Here is a 23,422-nt window from a genome sequence, read left to right on the forward strand (position 1 = left end):
TAAACTGTCCTTATCTCAACCCATGAGTTTTCTTATTTTTGCCTTTCCGATTCTGTCCTGCATCCCATCATGGCAGGGGGTGGAGTGAGTGAGTGGCTGTGTAGTCCTTAGTTGCTGGCTGGGGTTAAATCATGACTGAAGGCTTCCTTGTAATACAAAAAGCATTTCCATGTTTTCTTACCACAAATCTTAGTTTTTCCCTCCAGAAGAAAAAGACAAAAAAGTATCAACTGCAATTTAGTGAGAGTTATGTATGGAGTAAGCAGGAGGCTTTATAAATCCCAATTGCCTTTACTCACAGGTCTAGAACATACTTTATGTAGGATTCAGATATTATCAAGCAATCAGTTGTGTTTCAAAATCTAAAGAGAAAAATATTTTGGAACTCAATCACTGATGTAAAATATGCTTTTGTATCACTGTATGCTTTTAAATAGATTTAAGGTGAATGCAGACAATACACTGACTTTTATAAAAACCACATACATATCTAAAAAAGACCATCAAATGTACACTTTAAGCCTGAAAAATATTCCAGGAAAATCAGTTCTACATCTGCAGAACAGAACTGCTACTGTCATACAGGAAAACTATTAGATGACTGCATGCCGGTGGCCTCTGAAATAATTTCAAGAAAATATATTAAAAATTCAACCCCTAAATTGCTTCCACTGGACTGGCACTGTCTAGTACAGTGAGGAGTTTTACAGCCATAGACAAAGTGGTCTTCTGATTTAAGGATGGAGATATGCTAACTAAAGATCTTAGCAGCCTAGAAATGTATGTACTACTGGTGCAGCAGAACTGAGGACATCCCTCTGCCAATTGATGTAACTGGCCTAAAATTCTCAACTTTTGGATTAAAAAAACCCAGCAGACATAACTTTACAAATAACTGGAGATTAACATTCTCATTGCCTCTTGGGGCCAGTTTCTGTTACCCTCATATACAATCAGAAATATTTTCCTGTTCATGTAGTTTCACTCATTTTGCTATATCTGATTATGAGCTCACTGGGAGCAGCTGTAGTCAGTGGGAAACCTTCCTCTGCAAAAGGAACAAGGAGCTTTCTGTCAGGCCTTGTGAGACAAGTCCAGCACCAAGTGAACCCTTCCCAAGAGCACTAGAGAAAGTTGACTGCTGATGTCATTAGGATACACAGGTGAAGCACAGAGCATCCTGAATAGATAGTTTCGTGGTACATTGTGAGAAAGGCACCAACAGTAAATAACAATTTGGGACATACATAGAATGTAAGCATTTCTACAATGTAATCAGTAAAATATATTCCTAGCAAATATTAAAGACAGAAGACAGCTTAGAAGTGTGCTAATGCAATAAAGAAAGATAAATGCAGTAACTCTGTGATCACAGTTCGTATAATCAATATGACTAAAATGGCTGGTGCTGATTATGACTTTCACCTAAGTTTCTTGTGAAGTTTATCAAAGTTCCAAATTAAATCTAGAAATTTAGTTCTGACCATCCTGTATTTCCATGTGTTGTTATTTCCGTATCATCACAGAAGACTTGGATGTACAGACAGAACTGAAATTTGTTGAGTTACTCTAGTTTAACAAGTCATCATCTGTAGTTGAGTCATAGCAGTTAGTCAAGTGTGCTGTTAACCCACACTCTTTGCAAAGAAAACAACTTTTAAGAGTACATTTTATGATCATTCAATCTAACATGGCCTGTTTCACAACTGAGAGTTGGCTAAGAGCACATGTGCAGAGGAATTATTTGGACTGACCTGTTGGTAGTACCTTGTTAAAACACAGTAACTTAAGCATTTTCCACCTTGTGACCAAAAGTTGGGTCAACATGAATCTTGCTTAGTTTTTCTTCCAAATCAGCTGCTCTCATTTATACTTGGATGCATTATATTACTGATTTTATCATCCATTTCACATATACAAATCTCTCATTCAGAGTAGTTTCTCCTGGATTAGTACATGTAAGCTTTCCTAACATCCTGTGTGTAACGGATTCTATCACTTTCTGCTTAAGAGGTTCTCTTCAATTACTTTGAACAGGAAGAAAGGTGAGATTTCCTTTGCACAATGTGTAGTAATCAAGGTGCAAAAAACCCCACCCTCTAACACAATATTCTGAATTATCAGAAAACAGTATCCCTGTTAAATAGAACACAAAAATATGGTCCTCCAATTCAAGCACAGAACTAGACAGTGGTGAAAAACTAAGTTGTAGGATGAGAGAAAAAGACAGAGAAGGATATAACATCTGGTTGGTTCAGAGGAATGAAGGCAGCTGTGACACTGCCCTGATGTCAGCTCTAAACATCTGCAGTTCATCACTTTTGTACACAGAGTTACACACATGCACTCTGTCCCATTGCTTTACTCAGCCTGACATTCTCCTGCTCTTTCTGACATTTTGAGGTCTTTAAAGAAAGGAGACTGTCAGATTTTGAAAAGTGCCTGAAGATGGAAATAGTGCTTTTGTGAGACCCATATGGGAGTCAGCCCGATCTGACTGCACATTCAGTACTATCAATAGGCACCTGAAGTACTTCACATTCTTAGCAACTGTGCCTTCTAAAATACGCAGTATAAATGCTGACTCTATAAATTATGAGTCTGCCAGAAGTTGAACACATGCACTCTTTCTTCCTCTCTAAGCACTCCCGCTGCAGTCATGTTGATCTGAGTCAGCAGTGCTAGTTGTATGATAAAAATACTCAGGTGTATAAGTGCTTACAGGCTCAGGAACAAACTTGGAAAGAGACTAAATAACTTTGATAAGGGATCTTTAAAAGAGGGAGGTAAAACAGAAACTGCAATCAAGACAGGGTTGTGAACTGAATACCTTCGTTCTCCGAACACTGCCTTGCTGGGTGTTGGAGACAAGGCATGCCGACTACTTGGGCAACAGGTAGGTTAACAACAGGCATACTAGAAACTTGGTGCACAGCTTTGATTGTGGAAAGTCATACTGCTGAAAGTCAAAATATCTTGACTGAAGAAGGGATAAAAATTACTACATGCTCAAAAACAGAAAGAGCAATAAAAGCCAAAAGATATTAATTTCTGAAGGTTGCTGAAGGCTATATTTAAGTGTACCCCATTGAAACAAAGAAAATATGCATCCCTAAATCTGAAGTTAAATCTTAAGGTGAGGGGACAGGTCAAGATGCTCACCTGCTGAAAATAAGAGTAGTCAACTTCAGTGACATTTCGATGAGATACAGCAGGTCAGTATCTTGCCTTTATACCTCTTAAAGTAAGTAAATCTGATCAAAAGAGCATTTTTAAAAAACAACTAAGATTAAGCCCATTTCAAGGACACATGCTCATTTCTAAAGATGACAGATACTTTTTTTTTTTGCAGGATTTTGTTAAGAAATAGTCTTTCAAACCATATTTGAAATTTCCTTCATTAAGATTTTGCACATGGTTGAATTAAAATCCTTTGAAGAATTATACTGTGAGGTTGGAACAGGTAAGAAAATTTTACAACCATTTAGGCTAAACTGTACTCTCCATTTTACATGGCACAGCCAGAATGAAATGGTCTCGCAGAATATTTGTCCCCCTAAGTATTCTTTAATTCTGATGTTAAAATTGAGCCTTTAGTAGTGTTTTCAACTGCTGTCTCTGAGTTCAATTGACTAATATGATAGAGTCTGGTAAGAAAAGAAACTCCCTTTCTGCAGGCACAAGCCCTTCTCCATGTAATGAAAAACAAAAACTCCAGAATCCTTGACATAATTTCAGTAATATTTAATACTGGGTTACGGAATCAAGTTAATAACTTTAAACTATTTCTTTTAGACATGTTGTAGCACATTTTGTATTATTTTACAAAGAATAACTAACCTAAATGCTAAGATAAGATTTACACCCTATTAAAGCAAAATGTTCATTAGTTGCAACTTTCCTATGCAGGATCAGAATACACACAACTACTGTGTAAGAATAAGTGATAGCTTATTCATAATTTGTATTTTTCCCAAGCTATTTTCTTCATCTTCTTCTGAGCCAAATTTTTACTGGGTGAAATTAATGGACCCCAAAAGGAACCCATCCCAGCTGGTAACAAATGCTTCACAACAATTTCAGAGACAAGTAAGATACTACTAACTTCCCAGAATAGTTTATGCAGAAATGTGGATTTTTACCATTTCTGTTTCAGTTTGACATTCTTGCTCAGTATCAGTTTTCTTTTACCTTAATTTTATTATCAGTAGGAACTACACACTGAGACTTCTGCTCATACGGAATTCCTTCTATGTGCTCCTGAACTGACACTAAATAAGTCGTGACATCAAGCTTTACACAGTTTCTCTTTCCAGTTGAACACAGTCATTAAAAATGCACTCAAAGTAGAATAAGCTTTGAGGGGAATGTCAGCCAGAAGTCCCTCTTTTTACTACGACTTCAGAAACCTCTCTTCATGCCTGAAATGTGGATGCTAATGGGTCAGGAAGCAAGAAGTCACTATTCAAACAATACTGTGACCATTATTCAGTCACTCTCAATACATCCATAATTGCTACCTCTGTAAGTACTGTTTTTGACACCTAAAGATGGTCCAAATAATTTTGATGAACATTAGGGTATTCATCTATTAAAATACATGGTAACTGAATCAGCATCACTCTGTTATCTGTGGTAGAAAAAGTTAAAACTATCTCTGTAAATAAATCTTAGAAGAGTAGGCCACAAAACAGAGAAGGGAAATTCTGGAAATAAAAATGAACTCTTTTCCAAGCCTTAAATCAGACAGATTTGAACACTGTGGTTTGTCCAATTAACACAGTTTATTTTTGTTATTCGTTTTCATGAAGTTCTGGGTTCTGGCAATGATCATCAAGCCAAGTGCCAAAATACCTGGAAAAGATTGTATATACATCTTGATTAGGAACAAGACCTAAAAGAAAGATCTCAGAGCAGCTTCCTCTCTTGAGATTTTTCTACCTAGCTCTGTAATTTCATAACAAGATTTTTCCACAGGGTAAGAATTCAGCTGGGCACAAGAATTTTAGCCAAGTTAGACAAGGTTTAGAATATTTTCCAAGTCTTTTGGTGCTTCTCCTAACCGAAGTTAATTGTTCTTAGTTTCCTCAAATATTCATGCAATAGAAATGTAATAGTAATATTTCATGCCTTGCAAAAACAAATGCAATGAGGGTTTAACAGACAATTCATGGTAATTGAACAGAAAACAGGGATAAGAGCCAATAAAATAAATGAATTGGAAATTAAAGAAAATAATAATTGAAAACTTGCAATATTCCAGATGGGTTTTATGGCTTATTAAAAAATTAAGAGAAAAGTGCTAGTTAGTATCAGTATAAGGAGGAGTGAATGAGAATCGATTCAGGGAAGAAGCCTCAAAATCACCTGTGCTGCTTCCCATATGAGTTTTCTTTTACCATCTCTTATCACAGCACTGGCTGAGCCCAAATTTCTGTAGACTTATGAACAGCTGACAAAACATAGTCTGAGGTGATGCAAGAGGAGACTGAAAGGAAGGCGAGTACTGCAACTCTATCCACACATGCACATTTTTAAAAGGCAAATGATATTTTCTAAGATTCAATGAAGCTATTCATTTTGGCATCATGGAGTGTGATCACGGATACAATGAGATACAGCCAGTTACCTCTTCTACATATACCAGTTCTGCAGTCTAGGAGTGAGACTTGTGCTGTTAGGCATCTCCACAATAAGGATGCTTCTCCAGATTGTCTAGATCCAAAAGTAAAAAGGAACCAAATTTCTCATTGGCCTTTGGGCAATTTAACAACTGTGCACCTAATGTTCACACGGTGGTTATCACCTGTCTGATGTTAAAACACAGTCTTCCCGGGAGTAAACCAATGCTGTATCAGGAACTGTACAGAATTTAAGAAATACTTATATACAGAGTCAGTTCATAACATACAAAAGAAAAAAAACCAGGGACAAAGAAAAGCAGTGTAAAATGCCCATTAACACAGCATGCTTTCTCAGCACCACTATCACTTTGCCTTGGGCTTATTTCAAGTACAATATCTTTAGCAGAGAGCGAGTGGAAAAACTGCAAGGACGTCACTGATCTGACAACACTCCTGCTACTTGCTTAAGTCTCTTTCCACTCCATCAGCAGAATCTGTACCAGCTCTCCTTCATTACTTTACCCTTTGCCTTTCTAAATCCAGGCACTCTTCTTCCCTGCCTATAGCATTAACACTAGTCACAAGACAGCCACAAGGATGACAGGGATGCAGGCTCACAAACACTGACTGATGACGCACTTCCTAAGAAAGCAGAAGCAAGTAATAAAGATGACCTTAAGACATGATTTATTTGTGTTTGGCAATTCAGACACACACTCATACTGCAGACTAGCTAGAGACAGAGACAGGAAGAATGGATGTTGGTGATCTATTGGAAAAAGTCTTGCTCAAAGTGAAGAACTGGTCAGTCAGCTCAAGTCAGAGAGAGTAGAGTATGGAATAAGTGCAGCATCAGAACTAAAGGAAGAAATATATTTGATATTATTTTGTGCTTGTTGAAACTAAAAAGAATTTTAAATGTTTTCAACTAACTTGGAAAAAATCAATAAATAAAATTAAAAATCATTCAGGGTCAAAAATACTTTTAAGGAAAGGAACTTTGGACACATGGAATTAAAACAGTAGCATGACTCCGACCTCGCCAAACAAGCTAGAAGAGGCCAAAGTCTACCTTTCCTCCATAAAGGGAGGAGGAACCTGAACTTGGAGCTTACACAGACATGAATAAAATCTCCAAAGACCCAAGGAAGGAAATAGTGGGATATCATCTGGCATTTGGGTGTTATATCTATAGGTCCCTGTGAAACACAGCCTGAAAAACAGAAGTTCCATAGCTGTTTTCCTGTGTGCTTTTCTAGGTAAAATCGTTTATGAATCTGATAAAGAGCTCCAGCTGCTTTAAACCTTAGGGGTGTTTTTTGAGCAACCAAAGCAAGCCACAAAATCATGCCACTTTTTTATAAAAGACTTACCAACAATGAATTGTGGTCAAGTGCTGAAACAAGTTTTCCAGTTTATTTCTTCCAGTTCTGAATATACTTATTTGATCACTTTCCATGGACATTGCAGCAGAGAAAGTTTCCCAGTAGCAACAGAATTATAAAGATTAATCCATACTGGAAAATACCTGCAAATATCTTAACTTGCTATTTGTAAAAATAAGAATTCTGCCCAAGGCTTGGTTCTTGAAACATTACCTTGGTGCTGTCCAGAAGCAAATTTGTATTGTCTGTGTGGTGTGTGCAATCCAAAGAGCCTGAACCTTAGAAACGGCAAACACATATTCTTCACAGCTGAGCTACCAATTCTGTGAGCAGAACTATTTAGTGAGAACTGTTCGGTGAATAATGACTAAACCAGACAAAACTGCAAATCTCTTAAGTGATAGATGGAAAAGGAAGTTGTATCAAAGACATTGCTGAACTATGGGTCTCGTGTGAGTACTGTTGTAGTACACTACCTCTGCATCACTTCTACAATGCCTCTGACTGTAACATTTGTGCCAATTTCACCTTTTCAAGCATCCATTTCAAGCATTTGTCATTATATGCCTTATTTTACCACTTAAATTCATAACTCTCCCTTGAAAAATAAGTAAAATCAACACCTTCATTTAAAGAATTATTCTTTACAGTGGATTCTCCTCTAATTTCCAATAAAGCAAGTGAGGATTACAGAGTCATTCAGTGGTCTGAGAACACTGTCAAAAGTTATAATAGTGAATGCGACTATCTGACACAGGAAGGGATCGCCAAATCATCTCAAACAGCCATGAGCACTTGATGTTGATATTAAAAATTTTGCACTCAGTAGAGAAACTGGGTTTAGTGCACGTAACATTTCTACCTTCCATGACCTTACATATCTATACCTCCAACCTCCTGTTCCTCCTGAGCACCTCTCATCCACAACTGAAACTGTCATCTTCTTTTCAGTAATCTTTGCAAACCATGAAGGCTGAAGAATACCTGTACCTTCAATTCTCCCCTTTAGAATGAAGCAAAAAATGGAATTAGCCTGTATTTTCATGTCATAAATGGTTTTTACAGAGATTTCAAATGTTAAAACTAGTGGGGGTTTTGTTTGTTTTTATTTTTTTACTGGCAATCTAAAACTATTGAACCTGGAAAACAATGACACTCAATCCCACATTTTAACATATCGTACAAAAAACATTTTTAGGGACATGAGAAAGCAAGCATAAAACTGTATTTACCAACACTATTTATTTTTGCTTATTTGTAACGTATTCTTTGCTCTTGTCCACCAGTCTCGGGTTCCGAATTCTTCATCTCTTTCTTTAGTTTGGCTTGTATCTCCAAGCCAACAGGAATTATGATATAAAATTTTTGCTTTAGCAGTTAAAAGGCCTCAGAGGACTCCTTTGGTGTCTTTTTGAAGGAAATATTTTTTTAAAAAAATAAATAAATTAAAAATTCACTAGAGGAATGAAGTCATATTAGCCACTGCAGATACAACTCTTCATGTCCCTCCTAGCAGCAGACAAACTTGAATGGTAGCTTTATCTAGTCATCTTTGGATATAATAATAGGTATTTAAAGCACCCAGGAAGCCAGAACATAGTATCCATAGCAAGGCCATCTACACAAAAACACAAAAATGTGGGGCAAAAGTGGCTCTGCCCATCATTCTGTCTACTTCAAAAACATGACCAGATCACTAGATCACTACAAAGGTTTGTGCAGAATTCTCAGCACGAGAACTCCATTCATTGTCCAGCGGACATAAATCTATCCATTTCAACAGCAGCAAAATGTCCAATGGACACCTTCCACATGCATGGGACAAACAAGTCTGATATCGTTACATGGAAATACAAAATGGTCTACATGTTGGGTTTGTTTTTATATAACTCTCAGTTTACTGTGTGGTCCAATATGAAATCCTTATTCCTGTGAAATAACTCTTTTCTGATCTCTCTCCAGAAAGAAACAAAGAGAAACATTTTCATGGCTAGAATGAATTACCAAAAGATTTCATCATGCCTTAATTTATGCACATATGTAAGACAAAGGATTACTTAAATCAATTCTTTCATTCATCTAAATTTTATCTGGAAGTCATGTCACACAAACTGTTTAATTTTGGCTTAATTGAAAAAAACAACCCATTTTTACTACATTTAGATATGACACACAAGCCTAATCATTGTTATTTGCTTTGAATTTTTCAGTGTAAGAGTTTTTAGCATTGCTCTGTTCTCAGTTACATATGATCCAGCCAAAGCTAGCCAATCATAACTCCTGATGTGGTCATATATCCCAAGGCAGGGGTTTCTTATTTAGTTACACTCTGAGTGCTATCCCAAATAATGTATATTTATGTCTATATTTTACTTGCATTTCTTCTTCTGTCACAACAATTTTTACCAAGGCAATCTCCTGACTTTAGGTGGAGTTACTCCTGGGTTTTATTCTGACATACTCAGAAGAGAATCAGGTTTACTATCTTTACAATTAGCTGAAAGACTGTGTTAAAACCTACTGGGAACTGTTTCAATGAAAAAGCAGTAAATGCACACCTTGTCATTTTGGAGGAAGCATTGTGTTTTGAAGGAAGCACTGTATTTCGAAGGAAGCTGTGTAATAGTATCTCATGAGAGCATTTCCTATTAACTGCAAGTTTTGTATGGCTTGGATTTATTAAAAGTCTGAATTTATTGCCAGTTGCCACCATATGCAGTCTATAATTTGTAAAACACAAGACTATATGCATTTCCCAAAGACATTTCCTCTAATCTTTTGCAAATTTAACAAATTTAGCACAAAGGGATGCTTCCCAATCAGGATATAGCAACACTAGTTGCTATACAGACAAGCAAATAATAAAAGTATAGGTGCATTTATCTATAAAAGCAGTACTAATGCTCAGAAAGCTTTAGTAAGATTTTTCAAGTGTTTTGCACCCTCCTTTCTTCTGGATTTCAGAACACAGTCTGGGTGTTCCGCTTGGACAGAGAAAGCCCTTCCTAACAAAGCAGTTGTCAGCAGAAATGAGAGGAACAGCTCTGAGGATTTCTTCAGGGAGAGCAGTAATAATGGCTCACATCACAACAATAACCTGAGACATTCAGACAAAATGGCAGGAAATAAACTCTTGCTGTGTTGCAATTCAGAAAACTCTTCATGGAGCAGAAGGTTATTGTGGGGGTGATGGGGTAATATTTCACCAACAGCACATTCACAGGTAGCATTAATGCTAGGAAACTCCTCATTAATATAAAAGATACTCATAATGTTGATGGGCTGCTGTATGAAGCCCATACAGCCTCAGGCCCAACTATAGGAATAAGCTTTTCAGTGAGTGAAGAAGTTACACACAGAGAAGGCACCATTCACTATTTTGACTAGAATACAATACAGTTGGAAGGGACCTACAGCAATCATCTAGTCCAACTGCCTGACAACTTCAGGGCTGACCGAAAGTTAAAGCATGTTATTAAGGCCACTGTCCAAATACACTGGCAAGCTTTGGACATCAACCACCATCTCTAGGAAGCCTGTTCCAGTGTTTGACAACCCTCTAGCTAAAAACATGCTTCCTAATGTCCAGTTGAAAACTCCCCTGCAGTTTTGAACCATTCCCACACGTCCTATCACAGGACACCAGGGGCAATTGTTTTCTACCATGTAGTTGACTTCAACATTTTTATCTCAATTGTCTGAAAAATGCAAAATAAAGAATGGATTATTTTCACAGTTACTCTTTCCAGCACAAGAGATTCCAATGATTACTGATAAAGACTGCGGCAACGCAGACACACAGAGCTCATGCCTGGCTCTGATGGAAGGCCTCTACCAACAGTAGTCCTGCAACTGTATCAGAAGATGAAATAGAAGGAAACAGTTTTGCATCACAGGCTGCACACATCTCTGTGCAGCTTCCCTTTGATACTTCCAAATGAGTAACTTTCAACTTTTCTTCTGAAAGAGTTGTTTTATTTCTTTTTCAATATGTGGCCTGATGGTGTCAATCAAAAGCTTTTTCTTTTTTCCTTACCTTTTAGTTAGAAATGGTTTCATTTTTTTTCCTAAAGCTCTCTTGATATTCATTCTATTAGCTATCACATATGAATCATTGCTAGACCTAAGTCAGTCTACTCCCCTCAGTCCTTGCAGATATCAAATTTAACTGAAATGACTGAAATTTAATGGATTGAATTTGGTATTTTCCAATTAAATTAACTTTTCTTTTTTTTTACATTTACAGCAATTTTTTTTTGTTACAGTGCAGGGTCTTAAATGACTTCAACACTAGAATTAATATTTCATAGCAGGGGATGTAAAAAACATAGTGAATTAACTCTTCATAATAATACAACAGCTCTTTCCCCTACTCCTTGTTAAAGATGTCTTAACAAAAGAGTCTCATTACAGGAGAATGAAAGAAAATGTAAATGAAATGTAGTACTTCAGGGTTTTCAGAGCATTTATAAGATCATGTAACCGTTTCTGGCACATATATTTCTGACAACATTTCTTCTAAGTGTACTTCACAACTGTTTAGACAAGGTTACTTAATAAGGTACCTGCCTAATGCTGTTTGGTAGGTTAAAGGCTTTCTTCTATTAGCTTACATGACTCAGCTATGAGGTTTCTGAGAGACTTCATGACCTAGTAGTAACCTCCCATTTGTTACAGAAGCTACAGTTTACAGTCCAAGAAATATTATTACACCCTAGGTTCTGGCCTCATTTAGATTTTCTTGTAGAGACAAGGGGGTCTGTGCACAGACTCTGCATATACCTTATCAATCACACAAAACTCCTTTCTTAAAATAAATTTGGGGAAATGTATTCTCAGTAGATGGAAAACATTATCCTTATAAAGGGTGTAGTTTCTCCATCTCTTGCATAGCAAGTGTCCATTAAAAGGAAAGCAATTCTTTTGTAAATAAATCACTCAATATCGGGCCTTCTCATTCCCCCAAAATCAAAATACCACAGACATAACCAAGGACAAACTAAATTAACACCATTTATGGTGAATAATTTTTAAAAATAATACCTTTTTAGCTTACTGCAAATAGATTATGTTTCTATTAATTCTACAGAGGCCTTTGTACCGCGCGTTGATAATAGTGCCATTGCAAGACCCAGGGGAAAGACATTGTGAGTCCTAGGTAGGAGTGAACAGTACACACAGCAAATCCTGTAGCCAGTGGAGCCTCACACCTGCTTTGTGTGAGCATTGTAAACTCTTATAACTGTAAGCAGAATTTAGTAACTCCAGCTATTCCAGAAGGAAGCCCCAGAATATAAATTACATATAATTCATACACTCGTGTTCATGTTGTACTGCAAAAAGATTGCAATGTACTACATGGGTGTAATATTTATGACCAAACTTCCAAATCCTTTACTTCTTCTGAATTGTTTCTACCTCAATATATATAGCCCAACGTGTTCTCAACTACAGCAGCTGATTTTTGGCTTTTATTCTGCTTTATTATAAACTCATACTTTTACATCATGCAGCACAGAAAACTGAAAAATGCCTTTGTTTTACTAGGAGGCAGGCGAAGCATTTCTACATGAGCAGTAAATACTTTGCACATATTTTCTAGATACGTTTAGCTTATATATCCACAAGTACATATATTTCTTGGTGAGCTTGCAAAATTATAAAACAAAAAGTATTTTTATTTGAAGGGAAAATGCATTTTCTTTTTAGCAAGCAAAAAAAAATAAATATGCTGATCTAGTAATATCCTTAATAAAAAACCCAGTTTTACCAAATATGCTTAATCTATGTCTAGAGGGAAAAGAAAAGAGACAGAAATGTCTAGATTGCTCTGAACAAGGGTATGTTTCATCTGCATGTAATGGGAGTATTTTACAACCTTCACTCCATTAGTTCATGCTGATGGACAGGAAGCTTAGACTTTGAGTTGGACCTAGAGGAATTTAGTTAACTAAATGCATCCCCTTGTCTCAGGGATGAAAGCCACTTCCTATACTGCATGATCTCTCTATGGCTTTCTTGCATGTCTCTCAGTCATTTCAGTATTTCTGTGTGTCATGAAGGCAAATTTGCATCCAAGATACAGGATGGAAAAAAGTGTCAAACTCTCCTAATTAAAAAAGAATTTTAAAAATGTAAATGGCACAACATAGGAACACAGAGGTATACATTAAAATTCACCTACCTAGTTGTGAAATGGTCAGCCTACTTTTATAATAACAATTGACAAATATTCCAGATATGTGAATACCCTCCATGCTCAAAAGTCACTGAGTTTTTCATTGGTGTGCCTTGTGAAGCCCTCCATTCAGGCTGTGAACAGGATGCCTTTAGAAAAAAATAAAAGTAAAAGTCCAAAGACCTGGTATTCACCTGACATCAACTTTCTTTGTACCAATCACTGCTTTTGATTAATTTTAATATTTTCCTTTTACTTTTGAGCTCTGGGCAGTTCTCATTCAGTAATATTGCACTAGCATCTCAAAATTACAATAGGCCTCACTGTATCTGAGAGAGTTGAAACAACCCTTTCTCCAGAAAGCTTAGGATCTTAAAAGCCAAAAGAACTGAAACTAAACATGATTATATGGCACATTCAGGGCTCTGAATGCAAAAGGTCCAAGTTCTAGTCTTGCTGTAGCCTTACTCACAAGACTATCCTACTTTTGTCCAGTTAGAAAACCAGAAGACTTTCTTATTACCACTTATGCCTTACACACAGTAATAAATTGAATATTGCCAATACTTATAGTACTTTGTAGTAACTGATTTGCAAAAAAAAAAATTTTATACTTTCAATCAGGAAAATGAGTTTCAGCAAATATTTTTTGCTAGTATATACAGACAAATATTTTTCTAGAAAAATCGTAGTCTATGCTTAAGTACATTGGAGATATATGATAGTTAAACAGCTCCAGGTTGTCACTGACCAATTTTTCTTACTTTAGCAAAGAAGGAATGAATGCAGCTAAGAACAGAACACCAATCTTAAGTCTACAGATTTTACGCTTACATCAGTTATACATAGCTGTGGAAACAGCTAAGGGTACATGAAACCTTCTGTCCTTGAAATATAGTTGTCACTATAACGATTCTGGCAGAGTAACAGAATGAAATTGTTGACTCGTTCTAGTACTGCTATATTGACTTCAGGCTCAATAATGTAACAAAACTGGTCTCTACTGGTGGTATTGTCTATCACAATGTGTTGTTGAAGTAACAGAAGTTGCACTTCTGCTGCTCTTGCTGAAATGTTTTAGTGGAGATACTAGGAACAAGTGCATTCTCACAGAATGTCAGGAGTTCCAATAGTGTTTCTATATACCCGCGTTCTCTATAAATATCACAAAAAGTATTGCCAATAAAACAGGATTTCTGAAACACTTTCAAAACAATAATATTTTTTCACACAATTTAGATATATGACATTCCAGACTCTGCAAACACATATGTATTTTATTATTCTTTCATATTCAGCTGTGAAAAAGTAAAGTTATAAAAAGTTAATCAAATATATGACATTTGTTACTCATCATCACTTCACTGAGATTTTGCCTTTGGTGAAGGCTACGGAGAATAAGGTTCTACAGTAAAATGGAGACGGACATCAGTCTTCCAGGAAAATAATCTAGAGAATGTAAAATAATTTCATGGCAAATAGAGTGTTTCACTGATGTCCCACTTTGGGGATGGGTTTGCAGCCTTATGGACAGAGATTACATTGTTGAGATAACTGTACCCAGCAGTCTTCTTCCAAGCCCTCCTCACACTGACCCCGACCTGTAGCCAGCAGTTCAGAAGCATATCTCTAGAAACTGGATGTTCAAGGCATGAACTTATGTGTTAACTTTGTTATCCAAGAGGTCAGAGGTCAGTTTCTTTAATTAGAGAGCAACCAGTGTGTTATGGTGACGAATACATAGTAAAGCTCTCTTAATTAAAATGTATAGTGGAGAAAGAGAGATATGTCAAATAAAACAGGTAACGGCAGCATCATAGTTGGGACTAAGGCCGGATTACAACATTACTTCTTCCATCCCAGAAAGAGTAGGCAGATGGACAAAAACATTACACTACACTACACAAAGTCCTTTGGATTCAAACAACTATTCATCTTGAGCAGGTTCAAGAATCCTTTCCTGCCTTGCCTCCTGCCCAGTTTTTTCAAAAGCCAAGAATTCCTTTATGAATCCCCTCTTCATAAATACTCAAATGAATGCACTGTGTAAAAATATAACTATTTGCACGCCAACAGGAGGAAATAAGCTTTTGAATCTATCACTTTCACATATCACTTTATAACATTTATCATGTACCCCTTTTTATTTCTGTTTTAAATGGCCCCACAGGGGAGCAGAACCATGACTCAGTGGCCATCCACATTATAAATAATGGAACAAACAGGTTCCACTTATTTTAACATCTTTATATATACTATGTGTGGTTTGTTTTAAAAAACAAAAATATCTTCTTTCCAGAAACTCCACAGCTCATCCCAGATTGTATTACTAAACTCTAAAAAACTCTTATTCAAGGAGTAGTTAAAAAAATGAGCCACCTAACCCACATTAAAGATAGATAAATAATGTAATTTGTTACAAGCAGTTAGAGTTGCCAAATTTGTAATACAGAACTACAAAAAAGAGTTTTATTGGTGAAAATGCTATCCATCTAAAATTTGGAGTAAATCTTCCCAGCACTTGTGGATCACCTTGTAAAGAGGAGATTTTTTCTTTCCATTATCTTATGTAGAAGATAAGGCAGAAGTTTTGAAGGTTTTTTACATACATGTAACATTCAGTATTCAAAACAAAAAATTTATGCATTCTTTTAGTATGTATACTATCACATGTTCCCTTACTGTGCCCAGTTTTCAGAGAATTAAATTCTTCTACATCCTCATGTATGGGCTTTTAATTTTTTTTTTTAAACTTCAGAAACCCTCAATGTAATCCCCTTGGAGTTAAGAAGACAGGTACCATCAATGGGTAATACAGACTGACAGAGCTGTCTGCAGAATCTGGGAGGTCAGTCCCACAATAATCAGTCAGAAAGAACATCCAGATCTTCTTCTGAATTTTGAAAGCTTTAGATTTCAAATTATGCTCAGTTTAATTGATCCTACAACTGACTGGCCACATACCTGGACAGAGCTATGCTACATGAACTGCTGTTATGCCAGCCAAGGAACAATATTCTTCATATTTACATCAGAATACAATATCCTTAACTTTCTTCTCCTCCAGCTGTGTGGACATCAAGGCCTCATCCACAATTTATCCAAACTGAGGTGACTTTTTTCATTGATTCCACAGGGCTTTAACTCAAACCCTAATCTATTAATCTATTACATACCATATACCTCAACCCCTGCCCTCCCAGTAAGAATTGATCAGGAAACTGAATATATAAGATAATGTCAAAAAGAAAACCTGAAATACCAATTCCTGTGCTTGAATTTGAAATTAGGAATGTAGCTTCTGAGAGAAGTTCACTTTCAGCACAACAAGCTATGATGTAATATAGCCTACTGCCCTGAGACTTTTGTTGTAGGTCCCCTGGGAAGAGGTATCAAACTTGACTGACTTTTTCTGGTTTGTTGGATTACCTAATGATAATGAATTAAGTGTAGAAAGATTCAATTTAAACATTCAGGATGCTGATGAAGCTAAGTTGAACAAGCTACAAAAACACAGTCATTTTATTTAACTCTCATCCAGCCCAGAGCATACCCCAGTGGTTCGTGAAGTCTCAGTTATTTATTGATCATGGAGAATAACCAAAAAGACAGCAATTTTCACTCTCACCTCTTATAAAACTTAAACATGAGGCTCCAAACTTGTGTGGGTCCAAGTCAGTCCAAGCACATTTCAGGGGAAGAGCCATCTGCCAGATTCAGCCACTCTATACACAGAGGTTTTAGGTCAGTGCAATTAGGTGAAGAAAATACACTTTTATGGCTGAAGTCTAAAAGCACTCAGGGCTTCCAACAATGCTAAAACATACATATAGAACACACACAAAAATCCCTTCAGTCTCCTTCAGTCTGACTTCAACAAAATAAAACTAACACCAAAAACTCCTTTTGTCATTTCCTATTACAATAGATTTTCAAACCAGACATATGTATGGAAAGTGCCCCAGCAACTATGTCATACAATTAATTCAGCACACATGGGAATAATACTGGATAACAGATAGAATAGGGGCATGTAGAGTATTTCCCTTTAGATAGTGTTGCTTTGCAGCAAATAGTATGTGAAATTATAATGAAGAACAATCTATGGAAGATCACAAAAGTTTTTCTTTTAGTGGAAGACTATAATCTACAGGGGTTAAGTTGACATACAAAACTGTTCATACAAAGCTGTTCAGGTTTGAACAGCTTCACAAAGAAACTCATATCAGTTTTCTCCCTCTGGCTGGGTGGCTGCATCAGACAAATACCAAGCCTGTTACCAGGGCATCATTCTACTGCAAAATCACAGGTCACAGTAGTTTAGAGTTACACTGAGCAACAATTTACTTGGTAGATCTGTTTGAGACTGGCTGCCAGATATTTTACTGATATAATGTCAGTCTGTTTCTGGAACAAGAATCAGACAGTATTAAATTTTACTAATTAAAAAAAAGTATCATGATAATTATCTTTAAAAAGTCAATGCAAAAAATATTAATTTCCTCCATATCTTACATGTATGCTTCAGGTCTTCAGCTGGGTGCTGAAGTCAGAGCTACTGACTTCAGACCTACACTGACTTATCCCAGTTGAGAATCTGGCTCACAAAGTGATGTCCGAAAAAGGTTCTGAAGAATTTGAGAATGAGATTCATTTTTCTTGCTCTGGAACATAGAAAGGTTATATAATTTCCAAGAACACCAGCCTCCAGCTTCAAACACATTAACCTCATACATCTGGAATGTCGTCATTTCTCTGGTTTGGGTATATGATACATGCATTTGATTATTTAATTTTGGCAGATCAACATATTTTCAAAAAGTAATAAACATCAAGATGCTCTGTGTAGTAATTTTGATAATAAAATAAATAAACATTGCAAAGAAAGAAATGTCAATAAAACCACGGATGAGAGGCCGGCAAAAACCCAAAACAACTCACAGTAAAAGACAAAATGCTCCACCACTTATTTCGTTTGTCTAAAAGTTTGAGAGATGACAATCATAGTGGAGAAAATCCTGGCCTTATGGGTTCCTTAATCTAGTAGAAAGGTATAACTGGGGAACAAATGGCTGGAAGCAGAAGCCAGACAAATTCAGTATTAAAGACAAAAATTGTTAACAGTTTGAATGGGAAAGTAGTAGAAGAAACTACCTCCACTGAATGATGTCTTCCAGCTATGATTGGATGTCTTTTTAATAGGCTTAATTCAGCCAAAATTTATACTGTAGGTCTTAATTGGATAAAATCAACCAGTGCACAGCACATAAGAGAGTATACTTGATTATCAAAATTCTTGCAGCGCCTTAAAAAAAAATCTTACAAATCTAGTAACTATACTGTCCAAGCAGCCAAAAAGGACTCGGAGTACATACAAACACAGTATTTGCACATTGAGTTGAAGCAGGCTTTGTACTAGAGCAGGAAAGACTGGCCTCTGGGCAGAGGTATGTTTCATACTTGCAGCTGCTCAGAAATAAGAAATATCATAAAGTAAATCCACAACATCCCAACAACAATTTATACAGCTAAGTCTTTACTTACATATTCCCCAGAGTTTTTTGGGGTTTTTTGTTTTGTTGTTGTTTTTTTTTTTTTTCACAAAATGAATGCTCTGAAATCAGGTTAGAAATCCAGTAATTCTGAGTTTAGTTTGTTAGTTACAAGCAGCAGCAGAAGAACCCATTAGCAGGACTACAGCTAGGCACATGGGGCAGGAGAGTGCATTTCTCAAAACACCTCTCCTGTTTCACTGCACGCTAGTTTTTCTGGGTTGTCTTTGGCCTATTAAAAAATATACATTGTGAGAAGGTACAATTTCACGTATCTCCCATCAGACCCACCAGCTCTTCCTATTTATCACCCAAAGTGCCTTCATTCCTTAATTTAATGCTTACTAAACCACTGTGACAATAACCGGAAGAGAGCATTCATTTGAAAGAACAGATTCAAACCATGCTGCATTCCAAAATGGAACCTGTTCTGCAGTGTTAGGCCCTGAAACATCCATCTTATTTATCTTAATAAAATATCCATCTCTATTTATCTTAAAGGTCCTATTATTAATGTCTGATCTGGATGAATTTAAAGGGAAAGAGGTTACAAACTAGGTTAACCATGATAAGGCCTATCAATCTTTGGACTTCATGGTAAGGCAAGCTTTGCAAAAAATAATCTCATTAAGAAATAAAACATACCCCTTTATGCCCTCATGCTTCTCTTAATTTCTTTAAACACAGGGGAGCCTTGGTGTCATGTTTTACCTTGATTTCTCTCCCCCACATGCTGTTACGGCTTTCACCATGGGGGATTTCTTTGCAATGGGCTCGGGGCAGGGGCTGGAAGGCAGGAGGTAAATGCTGATTTGCCACTATCTACAGCCACAAATGAAGATGAAGTGTGACTTACACAATACCAACCTCTACTTCTTCACTGTTTTGACTTAGAAGAGCTGGAAGCATCTTCCACATCAGAGGAGTCTGCATCACCAGCCTTCCATGGAAAACTGAGCGTACGCAGATGGATGGGGAGGAAGAAAGAGTCAAGTTGTGTAGAGGAAATGAAGGTTCATCTCCTGCAATATCCTCAAGCCTGGGAATGAAACACAATATCCATTCCAGTGGGAGATAAAGGGATAATTCCAGTAAAGTTTGCTAGTGGCACTCAGCGCTCTACAGAGTGGGCAGAGCTGCAGGTCAGTGCTACGTGCACAACAGGGCAATTCTGTTAGTAAACCAATTTAACTGGCTACACAAGACAAGTGCAAATAAATAGTTGTCCTAAAAAAACCCAAACAACCAACCACACAACTGAAAAAAAATCTCACACCAACAGAGGCTGCTAGACACACTCCAGCTATTATTAATAAGAAATTAAGAATCAGAGTTCGGGGATTAACTGGGGAAAAAAATATGGTTAAGCATTTTGGTGCATTTTTCCTTTATCATAGTAATTTTGGTAGCAATAGTTAAAGTTATGATGAGGATAGAGAGGTACTCAGCCTTTCAGGTACCATGATCTCTTTGGCAAGGAGAAGCTTTACAGGTATCAAAGTTCTTGATGTGTACAGTCTTGAATAACATTACCTGTATTTTTAATAGCTCCTCACTCATCCTTCTACATCATAGTACATGCGGATTATTTCAGGAGATTCTTGAAGATAATCTTACTACTCAGGTATGGATCAGGGTAAGTGGCAAAAAACAACAGAGCAAGAAAAGAGGAAGCTAGTTTTGTTCAGGCTAAGCTGGACCACACAATAGTGGACACAGTATATGCACACACAATCCTTGGCTTGGTTTTTCTCATAAGGCAGCAGCAGCGTTTATCCTTGATGTTTTGATCCCAATTATATGACCTATGGAATATAAGAACTTTCCTTTTTTTCCTAATAAATTAAGGGTAATAAGCTGAAACTAATCAATGAAACCATAAAGCCATATGGTATTGTGGTCCTGGATAGTAAGTTTATACTCTGAGAATCTGCAAATTAGCTGTGAAAATAAAAAACATCTAAGAATAGATCACGCAGAGATAAAAGCCTTGGAACACATTGTAAAAATTACAGATTCCCAGATCCATTGAAGTGAACTAAAAGTAAATGACAATGCAACTAGCAACTTTATAAAATTCAGTAAAAAGTCCAAAGTCCTCTTTTTACCCAAACAAGGGTTTGTGATCATGAGCACCCCAAAATGTCATACGTTATCTAGAAAGCTATACTGTGTCACCAGTAGATAAACATCATCAGGAGTCCAGTTTCCATCTCAAGGGAAACTTCTGGGACTATCTTTGGTTCACAGCTGGGTCAGGTCACTTAAAGTTTTCACTGACCTGAACCTGATCCAAACCAAAGGATTGAAATTCCTGACCCACTCACCCCAAAGAATGAAAACCTGAAACGGAATCATATAGTATAGCAAGCGCATGCCTGAAGAACAGTGTCTGTCTGAGATAACTTCAGGAGAGCACCTGCCTTTTTTATCAGGAGATCCCCTGTATTTACCACAGTATTGACTTGAAGAAGTGAGTCTTGTAGTCTGAAAGCTGTTCTGCTAATTTTATTCAGTTAGTCTAATAAAAGTATGTGAACTGTAACTGCATTTTCAGGACATTCCTGGTAATTTGTTTGAAAACCTTACTTCCTTAGTGTTTCTCCTTGAAATCAGTTCTTAAAGCAATCTGAAACCACTTACGGCAGCTGTGCTATTATTTTTGATAAAAGAAGACGACTGATCAAACAATATTTCTGGCCACTTCCAACTCCCTGTAACATATAAAATAACTAAGGTAATCCTGCAATTTGGCATCCTGGCTGCTTTATCAGCTCTGTACTGTCAGTCAGAACTTATGAAATGCATCTTTAATCTCACAGAGACTTAAAGCAGACACTGCATCAAGAATGTGTGAAGAGTAGTTGGTTTCAAAACTGCACAGGAAGGATGACCATCTGAAACAACACTAGTGCATCCCTAAACAATTCTGTCATATTGCCATACTGAAGACGATTCAAATATTGCTTTATGGATAACAATTCAGTGGGTTTAGTCGCAAATTAGGAGATAACTAGGTGTTATTGTTAGTGGGCGTTGAGGGTGGGGTGTGTTTGTTTACATTTTGCCTTATAAATACATGACTTGATGCTATATAGAAAACAAAAGTGCTACAGAATGAATCTCTGCTGATAGCCTTTGGCATACCTCCACTCCTGTAGTAATATGCACCAATTTAGAGTGCATAAAAATTTCTAAAGTAGTTAAGAAAGTGCTTTTGTGGCAAAACACAATGCTGTGCAGAGATCATAGAATAGAATCATAGAATCATTAAGGCTGGAAAAGACCTCTAGGATCATCAAGTCCAACCATCAACCCAACAGCACCAGGCCTCCTAAACCATGCCCTGAAGTGCCACATCTACACATTTTTTGAACACCACCAGCGATGGTGACTCCACCACCTCTCTGGGCAGCCTCTTCCAATGCCTGAACACCCTTTCAATGAAGATATTTTCCCTAATATCCAATCTAAATCTCCCCTGGTGCAACTTGAGGCCATTTCCTTTCATCCTATTGCTAGTGACCTGGGAGAAGAGACCAACACCCACCTCGCTACAGCCTCCTTGAGGTAGTTGTAGAGAGCAATAACATCTCCCCTCAGGACAGCTCGGTAACTCTGACCAAACAAGCAGCATGCTCTCTACAGATGAAGAGCAGGCAATTAAGTACTGGACAAACTAAACCATCTCAGCTAAAGAAATACTTTGCTACTTTTCAGGAAGCAGCACATAGCATGCCATCCTGCGCCTGATATACAACAACTGGCTGATATTCATCACAAAAACACTGCTTGGAAATAAAAATGCTGTCCTTCTCTCTGCAGCTTCGAAGTATCTTCCCACTTTGTTGGGACTGAGTTTCAGCCAGCTAAGGATTCTCCTGCTCCATAATTTCTGCTACCTAATAGATAAATCATGACTAACACAGCCCATTTGCATTGCTGAACTTGGTGCAAAACTGTAAAATTACTAAGATGCATTTGTTTATATAAAACATAAATTTATTAAATAAATAAAATATAAAATGCAATTTTACACAAAATACAGTATTTAAGGTTACATAGGGGATTTTAATCTTTTTTTAGGAGTACTTTTTCCATGCCACAGAGTAGGGAAGGCGGGTAGTAGCCATTCCCAGGAGGCTTATTTAAACACTTGCTTGTTGACAGCATGCAGAACCCTTACTAACTTAAAAATACAATTACTTTAGTTGTGCAACAGCAAGAGATATCCTGTACTGGCAGGATTGCTTGAAACTTCTCCTCCCTTGGTTTTATCAATCCTTTATGATGTGATCTCCAGTTAAACTCGAGCTTATCCTTTCATTTATTGCTTGTCTTTCAGTTTAGAAGATTATTTGTGTATTTTCTTTAGTTGGCTATATTTAAGCTTCTTATTCCCAGGAATACTTCTAATAACTGATTAGAATTGGCTTTCAAATAGCTTTAGAATTGGCTTTTAAATAGCTTTAGAATGTGTATTTATGACTCTATGATCAGTAGACTTGTTTTCTTAGGTCTGCCCTGTACTAGGAACAGTGAAGTAAAACCGGTGGGATGGCTGGCACTAATAAGTTGATCTCTTTTCTTGGCTGACAGTTTAACAGTTTTCCTTAGTGAAGGTTCAAAAATTTACTTGTAGAAGTAATATTTTTTGCTTATTGCAAAGGCATGCAAGCAGCC

General features: G+C 36.9%; 1 long non-coding RNA gene across 1 annotated transcript in view; it reads right to left on the reverse strand.

Annotated features, from left to right (window-relative positions):
• LOC142059515 (uncharacterized) overlaps window positions 1-23,422 on the reverse strand; it is a 188,714-nt gene that overhangs the window by 115,278 nt on the left and 50,014 nt on the right. The window lies entirely within an intron of this gene.

Source organism: Phalacrocorax aristotelis, chromosome 7, assembly GCF_949628215.1.
Source record: "Phalacrocorax aristotelis chromosome 7, bGulAri2.1, whole genome shotgun sequence".
NCBI lineage: Eukaryota > Metazoa > Chordata > Aves > Suliformes > Phalacrocoracidae > Phalacrocorax > Phalacrocorax aristotelis.